Source organism: Suncus etruscus, chromosome 6 (genome assembly GCF_024139225.1).
Source record: "Suncus etruscus isolate mSunEtr1 chromosome 6, mSunEtr1.pri.cur, whole genome shotgun sequence".
Lineage (NCBI taxonomy): Eukaryota > Metazoa > Chordata > Mammalia > Eulipotyphla > Soricidae > Suncus > Suncus etruscus.
The window spans coordinates 9,098,088-9,118,035 of NC_064853.1; the positions used below are offsets into that span (position 1 = coordinate 9,098,088).

General features: G+C 38.4%; 1 long non-coding RNA gene across 1 annotated transcript in view; it reads right to left on the reverse strand.

The window, feature by feature from the left end:
* The window catches only part of LOC126011922 (uncharacterized), a 171,880-nt gene extending 152,368 nt beyond the window's left edge, over positions 1 to 19,512 (reverse strand). The window contains exon 1 of the long non-coding RNA XR_007496778.1: positions 18,711 to 19,512. This is a non-coding gene — a long non-coding RNA (uncharacterized LOC126011922). The remainder of the gene's footprint in view (positions 1 to 18,710) is intronic.
* Positions 19,513 to 19,948: the final 436 nt, after the last annotated feature.

The following is a 19,948-nucleotide window of genomic DNA, read 5'->3' on the forward strand; positions in this document are numbered from 1 at the left end:
TGGATATGAACATGTGAGGAGAAATGTGAATTGCTTGAATTCTATTTTGTTCTTTATATTTTTGAAAACAGTTGATCTAACGTTTAAAATTAGATTCTCTGTATCTTGGTTTTGCTTATTAATAATGAAAAAGGACAGCATTTCAGAAAAATAAATTACAAGTATGTAGGTTATTTAGCTATCCATTAAATACTAAATAACACTTGAAATGCCAAGAATAAGGTAGTAAACTGACATTTCACATAAATAATTCAATAAAACAGTCTAAGCTAGCATTTATTAAACTAAAAAAACAAATTTATTTTTAACTATAATAAATTCCATTTATCAGGAGTTGTTAGAATCATTTTTAAGTAAACAGCATGGATTGTCTCTGACCATCCTAGATCTACTAAGCTAAAGCATAGATTTCCATAAAACATTTTGAATGGGTAATAAGATGTACTATGACTGTGGGAAACTCACTAATACTTTTTAATTTATTTTATTTTATTTTGGTTCTGGGGCCACACCCGGTGAAGCTCAGGGGCTACTCCTGGTTATGTACTCAGAAATTGCTCCTGGCTTGGGAGACCATATGGGTCTCTTGGAGATGGAATCCCTATCCATCCTAGGCTAGCACAGCCAAGGCAGACACCTTATCACTTGCATCACTGTTCTGGACCCTTTATTTTATTTTTTTGAAGATTGTGATCTACAGAGTCTTTCAGAGTTGAGTTTCAGATATACAGTGAGTCAGGGCCCTTTCTACCACCAGTGTTAACCTCCCTTCACCAATAGCCCCAGAATGCATCCTATCACCCTTTGCCCCCTAGCCTGCCAGTATAACAGGCCCCTTTAAGTTTAGATTGTTAAAGTTTAGGTCCCTTGACTCTATTATCATTGAATTTGGCTTGGATATTTAGTTCTTTTTGTTTTATTGTTTTGGGACTACAGCCAAAAATGCCCATGGACAGATAAAGAGCCATTTATTTATGAATAAAGAAACTGGTATATATACACAGTGAGTTATGGCTCAGCTTTAAGAAAAGATGAAATCATACCATTTGCTGCTCTTGGGTGAATTTTAGAGAGTGTCATGCTCAATAGAATTTGTTAGAAGGAGAGGGATGGACACAATAGTGATTGAAAAAATTAACTTTTCCAGGAAAACTCTGCATGTTCTAGAATCCAGAAAGCCAGACTTAGGGAGACTATTGTAGACATACAGTTGGGGAGAGGCAGAGGCAGAGCCAGAGACCATTTGGGTGAAGCTAAAAGTTCACCTTTTGCTCTTGCCACAAGCTTCATAGACTTTCTTAGCATGTTTTGACTTGCTATAGAAAAATACTGTGACTGTGGGAAACTCACTAAATACTTCTTATTTGTTTGTTTTTTGGAGTGATCTACACCCCAAAATGGTCAGAACTCACTCATGGGTCTGCATTCAGTGATCATTTCTAATTATTTTTGATTCCTGGGATCAAACTCGATCAGCTTTGGGCAAGGTAAATTCTCTGCCCACTATCCTATTTCTCTGGGACCATCACCAATATTTTTAAGAGTGAACAGAAACCCAAACAAGCAAATAGCCTGAGAATCAGCATTTCTAATATCACAACTAGTACTACATGACTCTTTGCTTTGTACCAATTCTCCTACATCATCTTATGATGAGTGTGCATAGCATAGCAATATTCTATCTTATAAAGAGGGGAATGGGGAAGCCTTGGGCTTCTATAAAAACTTCTATAAAACTCATAGATAAAATTTTGAATGGAGAGGGCCCTGAGAGATAGTACAATTAGTTAGGCATTGACTTGTGTCTGAACTGAGTTTCATCCCTGGCATCTCATATGATACCTCAAGCCTGCCAGCAGTGATACCTGAGAACAGAGTAGTGGGAATGTCCACTGGTTCAATAATTTTAGAAAATGCTATAGACCTCCTCAAAAATCTAGGAATTGACATAATATATAATCCAGAAATCCCACTTTTAGCATTCACTCCAAAGGCCAAAAACTATTCAGAAAATTCATTAGCATAATACAAGAGTCCAAATCTGGAAACAACCCAAAATGCCTAGGAACAAATGACTGGATGAAGAAAATCTGGTACATGTATACAGTGAAATATGACTTAACTTTAAGAAAAGATGAAGTCATACAATTTATTGGTATTGAATGGATTTGGAGAGTGTTATGTTGAGTCAAGTTTATTAAAAAGAAATGGACACTGTGGCCAGAGCTGTGGCCCAAGGGGTTAGCGTCTGCCTTGCCCGAGCTAGCCTAGGACGGACTGTGGTTCGATTCCCCAGATTTTTATACGGTTCCCCCAAGCCAGGAGTGATTTCTGAGTGCATGGCCAGGAATAACCCCTGAGTGCCACCTGGTGTGCCTCCCCAAAACAAACAAACAAACAAAAAAAATAAATAAAAGGAGAGGGACAGATATACATGTAAGACAAAATCTCCCTCATATATGAGACATAAAGGAACATAGGAAGGAAATAAATGCCCAAAGATGGAAGAAACTGAGAACTTGAAAACTAGTCTTTAGTACAAAGCTTACAATAATGTGGAATGTAGGTAGGTTAAAATAGGGGTGAGGGGGTACACTGGGTAATGTTGGAGAAAGAAAGATTCTGATGGTGGATGTTCTAAAATAATTTATCCATAAAATTCTACCTTTAACAGTATTGCAAATCATGTCAACTAAATAAAATATAATTAAAAAATAATATGAATTCAATAAATTAAAAAATAGAGTTAAATCCAGTGATTCTATGGTGTTGCTTCCTCTACTGCAATATTACTATGTCTCTTTGGAAAATGAGTCAAATTTTAATGGAATAGAACATCTGTATAAAGGAGCTGAAATAAGTTGGAAAAAGTTGTAAGTGTAAAAGGAAGGCTTGAAGAAATTAGAATATGAAAGAACTGAGACTTACTATAATCAGTGGGAAACAACTGGTTATCTCTTAGAAGGAAAATTAATTTTACAAAGAATGAGCCCACAAAGATTAATTTGAGAAATGGGTGATGCAGACAAAAGTCAGAAGACCAATTACAATAACATATTAAATTCTACACAGGGAACATGCTGGTAGGAAAGAAAAAAAGTCTTAAATAGGTTAATATTTTAAATTCCCCCAAACATCACTGGCTTTAATTTTGGACTTTCATTTATCTTCTAACAAAACTGGAGGCAGTGATCCTTGCTGAGATTCAAGACAACGTCTTACCACCTCCACTACAAGGTCAGAGATGTTATTATTATATTAAATTCTCTAATAATTTGTACAAAAACAGTTCTTTCACTTTAAGAATTTTGGGGGGTAAGTAAACATATTGATTTACAAGCATGGTAGTTGGTAGTTATAACAAAATCAACTGCAGGGTTTTATGAAATGTTCAGCATTTTATAAAAATATAGGTTGGTGAACTGCAAAATATAGAAGGATATACTTCTGAGTACTACATCTTGCATTTCTTTCTGAATTCACCAGTAGTTGGCTGTGTCATTTTTGACAAGGTCAATGGCCTTAATTTAACTGGCTGCAAGTGTTTTATCGCATATTGTACTTCTAAGAAATGTTTACTGTGATTTCCTACAACTTCTTGACAGTAGCAGGCTCTGCCACAGATTTTCTTCTTGATTTTATAAAACCTATAAGTATTGGTATCCTAGCTATCTTCATAGTTGTTGAAAATGATATTAATAAAAAAGCTGTATATCCTATCTAGCTTGGAATGTGCAAAAGGTAAAGGAATAGACATTTACTTTAGATAAAAAAATTAAAATATTCTACAACATGAAGTTTTCCTTACATGAGAATATTGTCTTGCAACTTTCTGGCTTTGTAGTAAAAGCAAAGCATTTTAGTCAATAAAATGGTTTGGTTTCATGGGGGTTGTTTCTGTTTGGGGGCCACACCTCCAACTGTGCTTGAAAGACTGAACCCAGTTTGACTGATTGCAAGGTAAGTGTTCTATTTACTGTATCAGTACTCGGGTTATTTTTTCAATCTTATGTTGATTTGGCATAAATAGCCTTTTTAATTGTACTTATATTTTATTCTTTGTTTAAACATATATTTTAATGCTCTTCTATGTTTCTGAAATGATAATAGGTTCTCAATAAATGTGAGATTCTTTCTTCTTTTGCTCATATGGACATGAATTTAATTTTTAACAATTTTGCAAAATGTTTAGGACAAATCATTTCAAAGGATCAGAAAGGTACAATTGGGGATTGCTTTTGTAGTAGATGCTGAATGAGTATGTGAGGAAAACACTGCATAACATTATGTGAATACGTATAGTCCTTATGAAGAAAAACTACACTAGCTGAGATCTCCTCCAGGAAGAAATCATTCTGTTGGAACAGGAATGCAGGAGTTAACCAGGTGAAAAGAACTGTTAAGGGAACATGTGTAAAGGTTCCAGGGTCAGAAGAAATTAGTCGTACTCAAGGCACTGAAAGAAGGGCAACATTTTTAGACATGTAGGAAGCGAGCCAGAGAGTGATAATAACTGACTTGAGGGGCTGGTAGAGAAAACTGTGCATTTTGCTGAAAATCTCGAATCATTTATTTATTTGATCAAAAACAAATTTCAAGACCAGGTGGCAGAAAGCAAGAAAAGTAATAGAGGCTTGCCAAACAAGGAATAATAATTCCATGTCTTCTAAAACAGAAGACATTCCAGTACCTGCAACTCTTTTCTTTCCATGTAACAATAGCAATGATTTTTGAAGAACCATGTTTTTGTCTACCTTTGCCTTTGAACCTCTTTATTATTATTATTATTATTATTATTATTATTATTATTATTATTATTATTATTTTTGCCAATGAGTTCGAAATCATCTTCCTCAAGCTAGTATCAACAAGATATTTGGGATAAAGAACACAGTGACCCCAAGTTCTGAAGAAGGTAAAACCAAAAGCCCTCCTAATGAGTTATACTCAACAAAATGACTACGTCGTTTCATCTGCCTTACAGGAACCAGGAGTGGCATTTTCTCAACCATTTTGCTTACTTGTCAGGCACCAAAGATATTCATTAAGAGGCAGAACTGGCAGTCCTAAATACCTTTCTGTCTTGGAAAGGCCTGGAATATACACTGATAATTGGTATGATAAAGTGAAACACTTTGGGAGTCTTTGTGTGGATAATATCACCCTCTGTCAATCCAGAAAAAGAATAAGTGAAGTGCTAATGGGAAGCAATCCTTTTTCTGCACATTAAGATGATTCAAAAGACTTTACTCAGCCCTATATTTGTTTGAAACCTATAGCCTAAAAATAACAACGATGTTTTTCTTTTATAATTTCTCCAATTGGGGATGAAATTTTTTTCTGCAAAAATTACAAATGAGAATTATAAAGTAATTACTCCAGAGCAAGATGACTTTTAGACTATAAAATATAGTTTTTATTTTCAAACACAGCAGTCTCATTTGTCTCTTTATGCACAGGAGTTCTTGGCTTATTCACATGCTAAAAAATGTTTCATGATGGCACAATATTTGGAAATGTCTCATCTAGTGAGGATTGAATTAGTGTTCAAACTAGGTGTTCACATGCTTACAAATATTGAAAAAGATATAGGCATCAATGAGCTAATACATCTACTTTTGAAGAATTTATTTTAATTAGAGCTATTGCCAGTTTTAATGATCTTGTTAACAAAACATTCAAAGAAACATTTTCTTTGTAAAAATAATTCACAAATGAATGGTCATTATCCAAAGTCTAACTAAAGTAATTTGGATCAAAAATAAGATGCATAATAAAATATGCTAAAGGATTTTCCATTTTCAGCATTTCATGAACTAGGTTATTTATCTTTAAAGTTATAAAAGCACATCAATTCTTAAAATCTTAATCAGTATACATACTTTCATAAAAATTTAAGGATTTTAGTTATCCATAATTAAACTTCAGTGCTTTAAAAGAGATGAAAATTGTTTCTCCAAATTAAAACGGAATTATTATTAACGTAAAATTCAAAATATATTTTTCAAGTGTCTAATCACCTATGGAAAATAACACTTGATAAATTTGACTTGAGAGATTTGTTAAAAGTGTTTTTAGCTCAATAAACTCCCCCCTAATCAAAATAAAGTCACAAGTAAGACTGTACTAAACAGATCAGCATCCCAGAATTGTTTTCATAAAAAAAGAAAAGCACTTAAAAAACTTAGGTATATTCGCAATTGTTATTATCTTTGTTGTTAGTCACCTGAAGTTCATTACATTCAAGTAGGAAAAGTGACTCAAGTATATAAATCTTAGATTTTATACACTTTTGATTTATATCCCTTTTGATCAAGTGGTAGATGACAATTTGGAGAAGTCAATCAGCATTCTCAATGACTTATTTTCATCAGTGAAGTGTAAATAGACACGAACTAAACATGTGAGCAGAAATTCTGTGGACTCAGATTGGGTTGTGTTTTTTGCCGCATACTTCTGCTTGCTACTAGAACATTTTCCAAGCCATAATTACTCCTTTATTTAGCCTGAATCCCGCAGTGAGATTAGGTGAAAAGAGGCTGGCAGAATTGCAACTCTAAGTTAGGAAGAAATGCTGTGGCAATGAGTCCCTGAGATGTTTGGGGAATTGCCAGTTATCACCACAAATACTAAGTGGGAACAAAGCGGAAATAAGTCTCTTACACACAGGTCAAATACCAATTGTTGGTTTTCGTGTTACTTGAAGCAGTATCATCTCCTCAATATTCTATCCATGTAAGAGCTACAAGAAAAACCAGTTATTGGTTCACTTATATAGGCAGGACTTTCCAAGGTATGTTAATTGAGAGAAATCAGCACTGGAAAATCTGAAGGTCAAATGCTCAAGGAGCAGTATGTGTGACTGAAACTCAATCATAAAAAACGTTGTGACTGTGAAAATAAAAACGACTGTATTATGATCAACCTTGTTAACCACACAGTATTTACATAAAGAAATTTTAAATAAAAAAAAACACACGGCCTGAGCAGTGGTGCAGCAGTAGGGTGTTTGCCTTACATGTGCTGACTTAGGATGGACCATAGTTGATCCCCCTGTATCCCATATGGGCCCCAAGCCAGGAGCTATTTCTGAGCATAGCCAGGAGTAACCTTTGAGTTACCAGGTATAACCCAAATACAAAAACAGAAAAAGATAAATCTTAAATTACACACACACACACACACACACACACACACACACACACACACACACACAAACACACAGGAAAGAGATGAATCATTGATATCTATCTATCATGCCTAGAAAAATTCTCAGTTATGGACAGCTTCCTAGCTCAGAGCTACCAGAGTCTAGGAAGGCTTTAATATGTTTCACTTAAAATATTTTCTTCCAATGGTTAAAACCCTTCAGCTTATCTCAAGAAATTGAATATAAAAAACCTGCGGGTAACTTGTTCTTTCCAAACTGTAAAATAACATAATGAGAAACAATAAAAGAAATGCTTCATGAGAGGAAAGAATGTGCCTTCACATTAGAGAAAAACCAAGACAGCAATATAAAGTGATTTCCTCTAAGAATTAAAGAAATATTACAGCAAGTAAGGAAGGCATTTGCTTTTCACTCAGCTGACCCAGGTTCAACCCTCAATACCTCAATATGAAGTCCTCTGGAACTCTCATCCAGGAATGATCCCTGAATACGGTAAACCTTGAGCACAGATGGGTGTGACCCAACAAATACAATTTTAATTTAAAAATATTTTAAAATAAAGTGAGTTACTTTAATAGATACCCAATTATTATTTAAAATGTTTTTATTCAATAAAGAGATTTTAATTCTTCTTTCCACAAAAGTACTTTTCAGAGATAATACTTTTACTTAGGAGTGTTTACTTTTAGAAATTAATCCTCATGTTCCAAGCTTTCTCAATGGACCAGTCAATTATTCTGTCTTCTTCATAATAGTGTCAATTGTTTTATTTAGACTGGAATAGAAGTTATATCTCTAAAGTTTTTCAGATGATAAGTTGTACCTCTGGGTTTCAAGTTGCTTCTGTCATATATTTACAGACAAGTTTTCTCCCTCTTCATCTCCCACTACCAATTCAGCAAGAAAACAGAAGAGAGGCAACAAAACATATCTTAATTCTATACATCTATTTTCATTTTAGCTACACAAATCCAAGCACAAGATACCTTAATCTCTTGTGTTATATACTGTAAACATCTTTTGATTTCTAAATCCCCATTTCTAGTCTAATCTTTAGTGCAATGTTAGAACCTGTGTGATCATGTAAAAAAAATGTCAATCAGGGGTTGGAGAGACTATACAGTTAGTCTGGTACTTGCCTTGCATGCAGCTGACCCAGGCACTATTTCCCACACTGCATTTGGCCACCTGAGCACTGACAGGATTATAGAGTAAGCCCTAAGCACAATTAGGTAGTATTCCCTCAAAAAACAAATAAAAGAAGACCCGGTTAGTCCACATCATTCTTCTGTTTAAATATGTTTAATGATTTCACATAGAGAATACAAATCTTAAATTCTCAAACTGGTGAATAAAGCTTGTAATGATCTGGCTCCTTCCAGATCCTTAAGTGTCCTTCCTGCATCAAAAATATCATATTTCAGGGCCAGATAGCATGGAGGTAGGGTGTTTGCCTTGCATGCAGAAGGACTGTGGTTCGAATATGGTCCCCCCCCAGTCTGCCAGGAGTGATTTCTGAGCATAGAGCCAGGAGTAACCCCTGAGCGCTGCCAGGTGTGACCTCCTCCCCCCCCACAAAAAAAAGGAATATCATAACTCAGCAGAGGCCTATCTCCCTTGGTTACACCCCATGCAAGCTTAACTTCAAAGAGGAGAAGGAAGGAAGGAAGGAAGGAAGGAAGGAAGGAAGGAAGGAAGGAAGGAAGGAAGGAAGGAAGGAAGGAAGGAAGGAAGGAAGGAAGGAAGGAAGGAAGGAGAACACTTTATGCTGCAAGTCACTTAGAGTCTCTAGACACATGAGTGAAACCAGCCACTCACTTCATTTATTTACATATCTGCCTGTTTCTGCATCATTGCATTAAGAGGTTGCTAAAAGTAAAAACAATTGAGCCACTCCATTAGTGCTGGCTTGGATTCCAGTCATTTAAAGAATTTCTTCATCATCTAGGGACAATGTATCTTCACCCACTGAGGCATTCTGAAAAGGCCAATTTAAAGTATTCTTTGGGTAAAACACCAATGGCACCATTTAAAAAGGGAAACTTTATTCTTTAAATGTAAATTGTATTTAAAAGTCCATCAAGGAACTTTGTCTTTCATGTTTCAGTAAAGTTTCAGTCAATGATTCATATTCTTTGAATTTCTAAAAATTCGATTCAGTACACTAAAAAGATTTTTATCAATTTAACACTGATCTTCAGTCATTTCAGAGTGTATTTCTCAAGACTCAGAGCCAGGAGAAAATGTCAAAATCCTTCAAGTAGCCTTATGGAACTTTTGTCACTTGCCTTCCTTTTTAGTTATAATACTAAAAGCTGTCATATTATTTTTATGATGTAAGGCCATTAGACTATAATTTTTGGCTTTTCATAAAATGTACTATCTTCCATAACTAAAACATAATCTTTTGCCCACTAAGCAATAAAGACATTGATGTGTAAAATAAAAATATTCATCCATCTTTCCTGTATCCAGTTGAACCTCAATGTGTGGGCATTTTTATTAACTTATCACCTGTAAATTGATCAGTAAATTCAATCAAAGAAAAGAGAGAAGGATTGGGATCTTTCTTTTAATATTATTTTAATTAGGAAAGCTGGATAGCGTGATTGTACAGTGGGCAGGGTGCTTGCCTTGCAAGTGATAGGCCTGGTTCAACTTTTAGTGTCCCTATATGGTGCCCTGAGCCCAACATGAGTGATTCTTAAGTATAAATCCAGAAGTTCTGAACACTTCTGAGTGCACCTTCACAAAATATGTTTTAAAAATTAAAATTAGAAAAATTTTATACATGCCAGGAAAAAAAAAGTAATGTACCCTTGGGAATCAGGATGTCCTGATCACCCATAGGACCCTCAGTGGAGTGACAATCACACCCTAAAACTAAGTGCAGAGGCTGGTATATTACTCAGCAGTAATCATTACACACATTTTTAAAATTTAACTTATGCTAATTAAATAGAGACAATAAATACTTGGCCAACTGCTACAGATGACAGTATCCTTACATTTTGGGGAGTAGGTGGGTGACATATATACAATTATATCTAAGAAAAACACCCTTCCACCTTTATTGAGATGGTTATTTCTCAAATATTTTAAATAACCTCCACATATAAGACTCTGGGATAATAAGCAAATGCTCAATTGTTCAATGTCTCCAAGGTATTTTTTTTTTCCATTCCTATATGTGTTTCTAAGTAGACATACATCCCATTTTTTACTTAGGATGTGATTCTGTGACTCATAATAATGCTGATTTTCTATGACTTTAATACAAAAATGAAAAAGCACATTGCAGTTCTAGGAGGTTCTTTCTATACCAAAATGTAAAACCTCCAGATCCTCTCTCTTTGTTCATATCTCATCTTTGTTCATATCTCACAAAGATCCTCATCTTTGTTCAAATCTCACTTTAGAGTCTACTATCCTTGGGTTTTAGCAACTTGCTTTTGGTCTGCAGAAAGCAAATATAGACTATGTTAAGACAGAAAAATCAAGCGAGCAAACATAAAAGAACACTTTACCTCTTTACAAGACATGTCTATGAAACATGTAATTACATACAATTAGATGTTTTGAAAGATAAAACAGGTATTATTGTGGTAGTGATGCAAAGCCTGGACTGGTAAGTGTTGACACTGTCTTTTATCTTTAACACCTAGTTTTAGGACATCCAGATTTTTGTCATGTAAAATGGTGTGTGGGATTATATTCACAGATACAGAAATATGTTCCGTTCTATCACACCCACGAGTTCCAGAACAGTACACTGAAAGCTGGCATGAATAAGAACCATTCTACAAATGAAAAGCATCGCTAATGTGCTGATATGTAAGGTGCTAATTTAGTCATCATGTCTTTTCTTCCATTTTAAACATTGCTGCGGTTCTAGGAAGTTTTAATTTGCCTTTAAAAAAAAGGGTTATTAGATGAGACTATGTGTAGATATAACTTATGAAATCAACACATTTGTTTGTAAATATTTCCATATATTGTTGCCTCTAAAACAAATGCATTTTAGGAGATATAAGTCATAACTTCTGTGAATAGTGTCAATATACTTAACAATAAGTTATGAAAAACTAAAGATTTCCAGTAACTGAAGCTGTCAGATAAAGTAGAATTCAGAATTTTAACTTAAAATACATAAAAAATATTTCTCATTTGTCATATTAATGAGAATAAGTTATGATAAAAACATTAACATACATTTACAACAATAATAGGGAATTTAAAATTTAAAAAATATGGCCCTTCTAAATATAATTTTGCACTATAAAAATTAAGAGAGTGATAGTACATCAGGCAGGGCACTTGACCAAAACCCAATCCTGATTCAAACCCAAAACTCCATATAGTCTTCTGAGCACAAAGCCAGGAGGAAGCTTTGATCATCACCAGGTGTGGCCAAAAATACCAAATAAAAATGATTGCCAGAAACAAGCAAGTTTCAAAAATTCCATTCATGTAATAGTTTATTTTTCTGATTAGAACATTTTCCTAAAAATTTTTAATACAATATTCTTAGAAATACCTCACCTCACTTTCAAACATACTTGTGCCTCATTGGTTGATCCTTAATGAAAGTATCACTTATAAAAGAAAAAAAACGTATTTATGTGAAATAAACTGAACATTTCTCCATGATCTGATAATCATTTCATTAGTATTCCACTAATAGAACCAAAATACTTTAATTTTCATTAAAAAGAAAATAGATTCTGAATTTTTAAAACATTAATGCCATCTCTAAGAGCTTTATCAATTTATGAAAAAGCATCATTCTAGCTTTATGTGCATGCATGTACGTCTGTGTGTATATGTGTGTATGTGTGTGTGGACTGTAAACTCACTATAACTGCCTGTGTCTATGTGTCATGTATCTAATTTCCCACAATATGGTATTACTCCAAGGACATTATTAATATTTAACGAAGTTTAAATAGGTATTTGGTTTAATTACTATAGCTTTTATAATTGTCTCAAGAAATTAATCACACTGGTTAAAAATAGAGTCTTTTTCCAAAGGGTTTCAAATGACAGGGACTCCGAATAACACTGATGTCAATATTCAATGTGAAATCAGTCCTCAAGACACATGCTCTGAGTCTAACTCTGGTTGGCCTTGCAGAGAAAATAAACTGACTGAGGGATGGCAAGAAGTTGAAGGCCCGGGTGTTAGAGAGATAACACTGAAGCATGAACGACTCAAGAAGTCCCATTATTTGCACTTGGAAATTATTTCCATTATACCATTTGTGATCCAGTAATACGTTTTAATTTTGGTGGATATATTTTAGCTTTCTGTCCATTACTCTCATCTTTTAGTGCAACAAATGTCTTCACAGTGCTCAGGTACTATCTCAACATGTTACCTTCCATTACCACATAATTTGATAATGTAGCCTATCATCCAGAAAATAGTTTCACTACTATACTTTTGTCCCTTATCAATGGCTTAGCTTTTCCATGGTTTCAGTTACCCCTGGTTAGCTGCAGTCTTGCAGTCTAGGAACTCTATTTTGAGTATTTGGGGAGGGAGAACTAATGTCCACACTCACTGACTTTGATTAAAGTACTTCCTAGTTGTTCTCACAATTAGTTGCATTTTACTATGAAGATGCCTGAGTTCTCACTTGTAGTTTTACAGCTACCACTTGATGAACACATAATGCAATATTTTTGAATTTGAATACACACATTAATGATCTAGTCTTCCACACCCCCTTTCCTAGAATATTAGTTAAGATGCTGTCTTGAATATAGTAATACAATCTCCTTAAGCTAAAAATTCTTTCAACCTTACTGAATGTCATGGCTGAGCAAAGATCTTTCCTTGGTTGAAGAAAACCATATCTTAAGAATCTATTAGGTGAATTCTTTAAACACATAGTTTTCTATCTATGGCACTTATAATAATTGAACAGCTCATCTCAATGCTAATACAAATCTCAATATTTCATCTCTGGCAACTGCTATCACCATCATATACACTGAAGCAAAATAACACTTTGTATAGAAATTCTAAATAGTTGATCAAGCAGGAAACTAGGTGATGCAAATGAGTGTCTAAAGAGAGTCCTTTGGGTGGTTAAATTTATTTAATCATTTTCCATGTGTCATTGAATGACAAATGATCATTTTTCTAATAGAGTTTAATAACTTAAATAGAATATGATCCTTCTCAAGGGACTAATATATCAAAAATAGCATCGCTGCTTCAAAGTAGACAAGACAGCTATTGTTTCAGTCTTGCTCTTTGAAAATGTACACACTGTATTTTTATAAAAATATGTCCTAATAATTTATTGATTAGGTCTATTATGTGAAGAGCATAAGCAGAAATATCTCTTGTGCTAATAGTAAATTATGGTCACAAAAGTAATATGGTGACTTCTTGGAGCCAGCGAGGTGGCACTAAAGGTAAGGTATCTGCCTTGCAAGGGCTAGCCAAGGAAAGATCACGGCGTCCCATATGGTCCCCCCCAAGCCAGGGGCAATTTCTGAGCGCTTAACCAGCAGTAAGCCCTGAGCATCAAACGGGTGTGGCCTGAAAAACCAAAAAAAAAAAAAAAAAAGTATGGTGACTTCTTGCAAATACACAGACCACACTGAAAACCTGGTTCAAAAATACATATTTCTATTTGTCAGAAAAAATTCTAAAAGCTATAAATTTCAGTCATTTGTAGATATTGTTAGTGCCTATGAAAGGTAGGCATATGACAAAAATAAATAGGAGACACCTTATAATATCTTTAGCACTTTCTAGCTGTAGGATGTATGTGGACTTGTTACTCATGTCTTTAAGTCTTTGTGTTCTAATTTTTCAAATGGTGAAAATAATGCCTCCTTCAGGAATATTCCAAAGGGAAGCATTGTATCATGGTAGGTGTTTAGCAAGTGGTTATGTTTTGGCAACTGTGAATGTCATGATAATTATGGATCATACACTAAGCTAAGGGAAATGAGTTAACCAAGGATGACTCCTGGTGAGAAACGTTTTTGCATTTCTCTGTATCAGTATTCAACTGAAAAATAAGAAATAGAGATATTTGACTATTTAAATATCCTAATTTTAAAATACATTGTGCCACCTTACTCATAACCACACACACACACATTACTAGAGAAAAGTTCGTTTGTGCTAAAAACTTTATCAGTACTCTGCTATAATGTCCAAATTACTTCTCATGTATAACTTTGCATATTGTTTGCTATGTACTAAAATATATACTAGCAATTATTACTACCTGTTTTATAGTATTCAAATGATTGCTTTGGGGATTGAAGAGATAGTAAGCAGTTAGGGAGTTTGCCTTGCATGTAACTGATCCAGGTAGATCTCTGGCATCCTACATGGTCTCCCAAGTACTCTTTCTCTGAGTGCAAAGAGTCAGGAGTTACACTTGAGCATTGCCAGGTGAGGCTTCACAGCAAAAATAAACAAACAAATAAAAAGTCTGACTTATATTGCCTAATCTTAAAGACTAATTCTCGAAGGACCCAAGAATATTTTTCCTCCCATTTTCAGCTGTCAGAATATTCACCTAAACTTTTTCTACAAAATGTATATTTCTAACACATCAAATATGATACTCAAAAGATGCTTAAAAACTTTACAAGGACATACTGAAACTCAACCATGAGCAATTTTGTAACCATGATGCTTTAATAAAGTAATTATAAAAATAAACTTCACAAGAAAAAAGTAATATCGATTGTGGCCATCATCTTGCAAAAAGGTATTTGCATTTTGAGTTTTCATGGACATTCCATGAGCTTACATATGCATAGGATGTAAAATCTATTATATAGGCTGCTTCTTTTTAAAACTTTTTTCTACTGTCAATATTTAAGAAGTTGAACGTTTTATATGCACCTGGACCTAGAGAGATTTCCAGTGAAAACCTGAGTGTTCTCAGAAGATCCTAGAATCCTCTCCAGTGTATCATTTCTGGGGATATGAACTACTTTTTATGGTCATTTGACTTGTTATATAATAAAGGTTTGATGTAAGTCTCAGATTTGAATTAACAGTATATTAGAGCCAATACAGATTAATATGACTGACTACTAAACTCACCCCCAAAAATGTAGATGATAATTCTTCAGAGCAAATTAGTTTCACTGAGCACAAGATAGTCCAAATAATGTCTTTTATCTATGGTGGGGTTGATATCACTGTTATACTAAATTAATGGTATTGATTCTGTAAATAAATAAATAACACAAAGTTATGAAATGATTTATGTGAAAGAAAAAATGTAAGAATTCAGAAATAAAAGTTCGTAATTAGACAATATTTATTACTCTGTGTATTCTATTAATTTGGTTGTATAAAGATGTTAAAAGATCATACATGATCCATCTGCAATAAGGATGAAGTGATCAGAAAATTAAATTGAAGCAGAATTAGGAAATTTTGATACATCAAATAAAACAATAAAACAGTCTTTACATTTTCAAGTGCCTGATTATAAAAAGAAGTGGGCATTTTCTGCTATAATTGAAAAGACGAGTTTCATAGCAAGTTATTACCATGCATACTAAAATGAAGAGAAATTCCCTGAAATAGACACTGTATGGCTAAGTTATCTAATGACTTCCATAAGCCATAAAAATTCACAGTGGTCCCAACTTCTATCTTCATCTTTAAAAATTATATAGCAAGAAAAACAGTTGGAGAGATGTTCTGTATTTTAGAGAGAACGCAGAAAAATTAAAAGCTTATCCAAGTAAGGGGAATGAGTTTTTAATTAAGAAAAAAAAATTTAATGCCAGCCTAAAGCGGTGTGAAAATTCTGAATAAAACATGGCTACTGTAATTGGCCCAGGTTGCTTTCTTTAAGGAGTGTTTCTAATTCTGAAGCTTCTGTGCAGGGACACGTGATGCCGAATGGGTTGCTATGGAGAGCACACATCTTTTCTTGGACAGTCAAGTACAAGAAAGAATGTATAAAGATGTCTCACCTCATCATATGTCATGAAAATTGACTCTGCTTGCTTTCCCATGACATAGTCGCTATGATGCAATGCAGCATTGCACAGAAATAGCCCACATTAAAAAAAAAATCCAACCATGAAAGGGGCTTATAAAAGCACAAAGTGGGAGAAAAAAAAAGTGATACCTCACCAAGTCACTAACATTGAGTTTCCAACTCTACCTCCTTTCATCGAATACAGGGTACACTCCCTGTGGGGGGGGGGGGAGAGGGCGGCTTAGAAAACCACTCTAAAATAGAGCCAAGAGTAGACCCTGCTAAACAGCACCTTGGGGTGGTGCTTCATTCTTTTGCCTCCAGTGCTCAAGGAAAAGATCAAATCATTCCTCCATCCTTCTTCTCCTTGAAATGTGGGATTTGCCAGCAGCAGGAATAGATAGAATTCCTCTGCTGCTTTTTGCAGAAAAAAAAAAAAGTGATCCTTTTTGAATCAGTAAAATCAGCCCCGCGTCTAGATGGAGGCGTGACACTCCTGGACTGGGGAGGTGGCAGAAACTATTGCAAATCACAGCAGGTTCCAAGGCGCTGGAGAACCCACGTGTGTGCGGTTGAGGCTGAACAACTTTTCTGCCTGGTCTCCCAAGAGGACTGCCTCCTAGCTTTCAACTAGGTGGGCGGCAAGGAGGGGGTGCTGCAGGATGGTGGGCGATCCAAGAGCCCAGGTGGGCTGTTTTTAAGGGGGGGGGTGTCTGTCTACCTGGATCCTCGCCCAGGGTCAACGTTGCCTCCCCCCCCAAAAAAAATCTCCCCCATACAACCACCTCCTCCATTCCCCAATTTGTCTAGGAGGGCTCCTGCACTAAGGCTCTGCTGAGCATCTATCTTATAGGCTGCGCCTGGAACAAAGAAACCCGAGTTCCTAATCCTGTGTCTCTCCCGTTGGTGGCATCACGTGGCCTGCTTTCACTGGAATGCACGCCTCGCGCCCACGCGCAAAAAAAAAAATATATATATATATAAAAAAAAGAAAAAGAAAACCACCCTCTATTGTGCTTTAGAAATGCTGCCCAGGTTAAATGACACCCCACTCGCCCCTTCTTTCCCCTAAGACCTAAGGAGGTTTGGTGCAAGGCAGGAAGGAGCGGTCCATTCCTGCCTGCTGACCCAGTTCCCATTGCAGGTGAATGAAAGCCAGGTGCCCCAAGTGAAGTGGCAAAGTGATGGCAAAGAGCAGGCGGTAGAGCTCGGACCCCCGCCACCCCCATCCACACCTCCCCTTTTGCCATCCTAGCAAATTCCCTAGGAAGGGGAACTTGGAAAGAAAGGACTGTGGGAGTTGCAGATGGCTTCTCTCTGCAACCCATTCCCACGGCTGGCACTAGGGACCCTTTTCCCTGCACCGACTGGCACCCCGATCCGCTGGCTTTGTGACTTGGGGGTGGAGACCGGGAGCGAGCGAGCGAGCGGGCGGGGGCGGGTCCTTTCTTCGGCCCTGATGGCCACGAAGTCGTGTAATGAAGCAATTTTGCAGCTATCCCCATGATTAAGGGGTGACGGTTTGGGGGTGCATTTTTTTTCTTTCCAAAGCGATCAGCCCAGACCCCCTTCCCCGGTTTTGACTCTGCAAACAGTCAGCCTGGAAAAGCCAAGAACATTGTGCACGGCACGAGCGAGGGGGCCATGATTCCTGTCATTTCACGTGCTCTCTCTCCCCTCTCTCTTGCTCTCTCTTTGCACCCAGAAGCTGAAACTAGCCAGGGGAACCTTTAGGAGATGCCCAGGGCCAGCTCTGACATGTGGAACCAGGCGTGGGAGGTGGGTAGGGGTTTCTTCAGCTTCATCCACGCACAAAGGGACTGTTTGGGCACGAGTTTGCATGGCTTAGGGAAAGGGGGTCCCTTCTCCCCTATTTCTAGGGCAAGCTTGCCTGCGGTCCATGCTTCAAGCCTGATCTCCAGTTTCTCTACTCCTGTTTCCTCCCCAGCACCCTCAGCTTTTCCTTTTTCCCTGGAACCCCCAAAGCCATAAGGAGCTTCTGCCTACCTGAAAAAAAATTTTTTTTCTTTTTTCCGAATAAGACATTCAATGTGAATTCTGCACCTTCCAAGAAACCAGGATGGATGCGAGCCGCTACAAGTGTGCGTGTGAGCGCGTGTGTCCCTGCCACAATCCTACGAGCGCTTCCAACCAAACACCTCCAGGGAAAGCATCTCTGAAGGGAATCCCCCCCCCCCCCCAGATTCCAGCCAGCAGCAGCAGAGCCCACCCGGGCCTGCAGACGATCCCGGCAGAGCGCCCCCAACTCCATATTCCCTCTATCCATCGTGTCTTTCCTCCACCATGCCTCCCCAAACCCGGGGCTACATTGGGGGCTCGCGTGCAGGCACCAGGCACCCCCTTCTCTCCAAGACACCCCTCAAAAAAACAAGCAGAGCCGGCTGCTGTGTCCTTTCCTCCAGTCACCATGCAAGCCCCCCAAATCAGCCCTCTCTGGAGCATCCCCCAAGCCCGCATCTAGGGTCCCAAACCTAGGGCGCTCCCAGCCCCTTGCAGCCTCCCCCAAAATCCCCAACCACACGGGGTGTCCGACTCACATCGCCGGTGGGAGGAGAAGCTGCCCATGAGGTTCCGAAGAGAGAGAAAAGAATCGTGCAGCAGCAGCAGCAGCGGCGGGTTATTCCTGAAAGTAGAATTTGGGGTCCGCAGTGGAGTGGGGAGCGTGGGTTCTCGGAGGCGGCAGCCAAGGGGGAGATAGATGGGAGGAGGCGGCAGAGGCGGCCAGGGGGATCCCAGGCAGGTGGCTCCTTAGACCATGTTGGCGGTGCCCTGGGGGGGGGGGGCACGGAGGGAGAGGTCCGGGCGGCGGGGAGCGGCCGTGGGGAGCCCCTGGAGCTGCTGGAGCGGGAGGCAGGAGCGCAGCCACCCCCGGTCCCCGCCGGCCCCGCGCCCCGCTAGCGACCGCAGCAGCAGCAGCAGCAGCGGTGGCAAAGGCTCAGCTCCTTCCCCAATCCTAGCAGGCTCCACACACAATAAAATCCTGGGTGGAGGAGACGCTTCCAACTCCTCGGCCAGGCGAGGATCCCCGGGGACCCCGGCTTCGTCAGGGGATCCGATCCAAGGGGCCGGGCCAGGGGCTTCCCCGGACTGCGGGCCACTGTGCCCGCCCGAAGTGGCCCCGGTGGGCAGCTGGCTGTAGGTCGTCCCGCTGTCCAGAGCGCGCAGACCGACTGGTCTTGGGGGGGTGCCCGAGGCTCCGGGGCTCCGAACCCGGGTTTTGCCCGGAGTGGTGGGGTCTTCCTGGGTGCAGTGGCTTGGCACACAGGTGCCAGGATGGGCGGGCAGGCAGGCGGGTGGGCTGGAGATGAGGAGGCGCAGCTCTGGCTCTTGGCTGTGTCTCCCAGACCCAGATCTCTCTCTCTCTTGCTCTCTCCCCGCCCCCTCTTCTTTTGGTCTCTCTCTCTCTCTCTCTCTCTCTCTCTCTCTCTCTCTCTCTCTCTCTCTCTCTCTCTCTCTCTCTTCTCTCTCTCTTCTCTCTCTCCTCTCTTTTCTCTTCTCTCCTTTCTTCTCTTTTTCTCCCTCCCCTCTTTCTTTTCTCCCTCCCTTCTTTCTCTTCTCCCTCCCTTTTCCTCTCTCTCTCACTCTCTCCCTGTCTTGACTCCTGTCTCTCCTTCCTCTTCTTCCTTTCCCTCTCTTTCCTGCGTCCTGTTTCTCCTTCCTTTCTTCCTCTCCTGTCTCCTCTCTCCTTCCTCTCTCTTTCCTCTCTCTCTCCCCCCCCTCTCTCTTTCTCTCTTTCTCCCACCCCCTTTTTCCGACGACACCAGCTGCAGAAGCT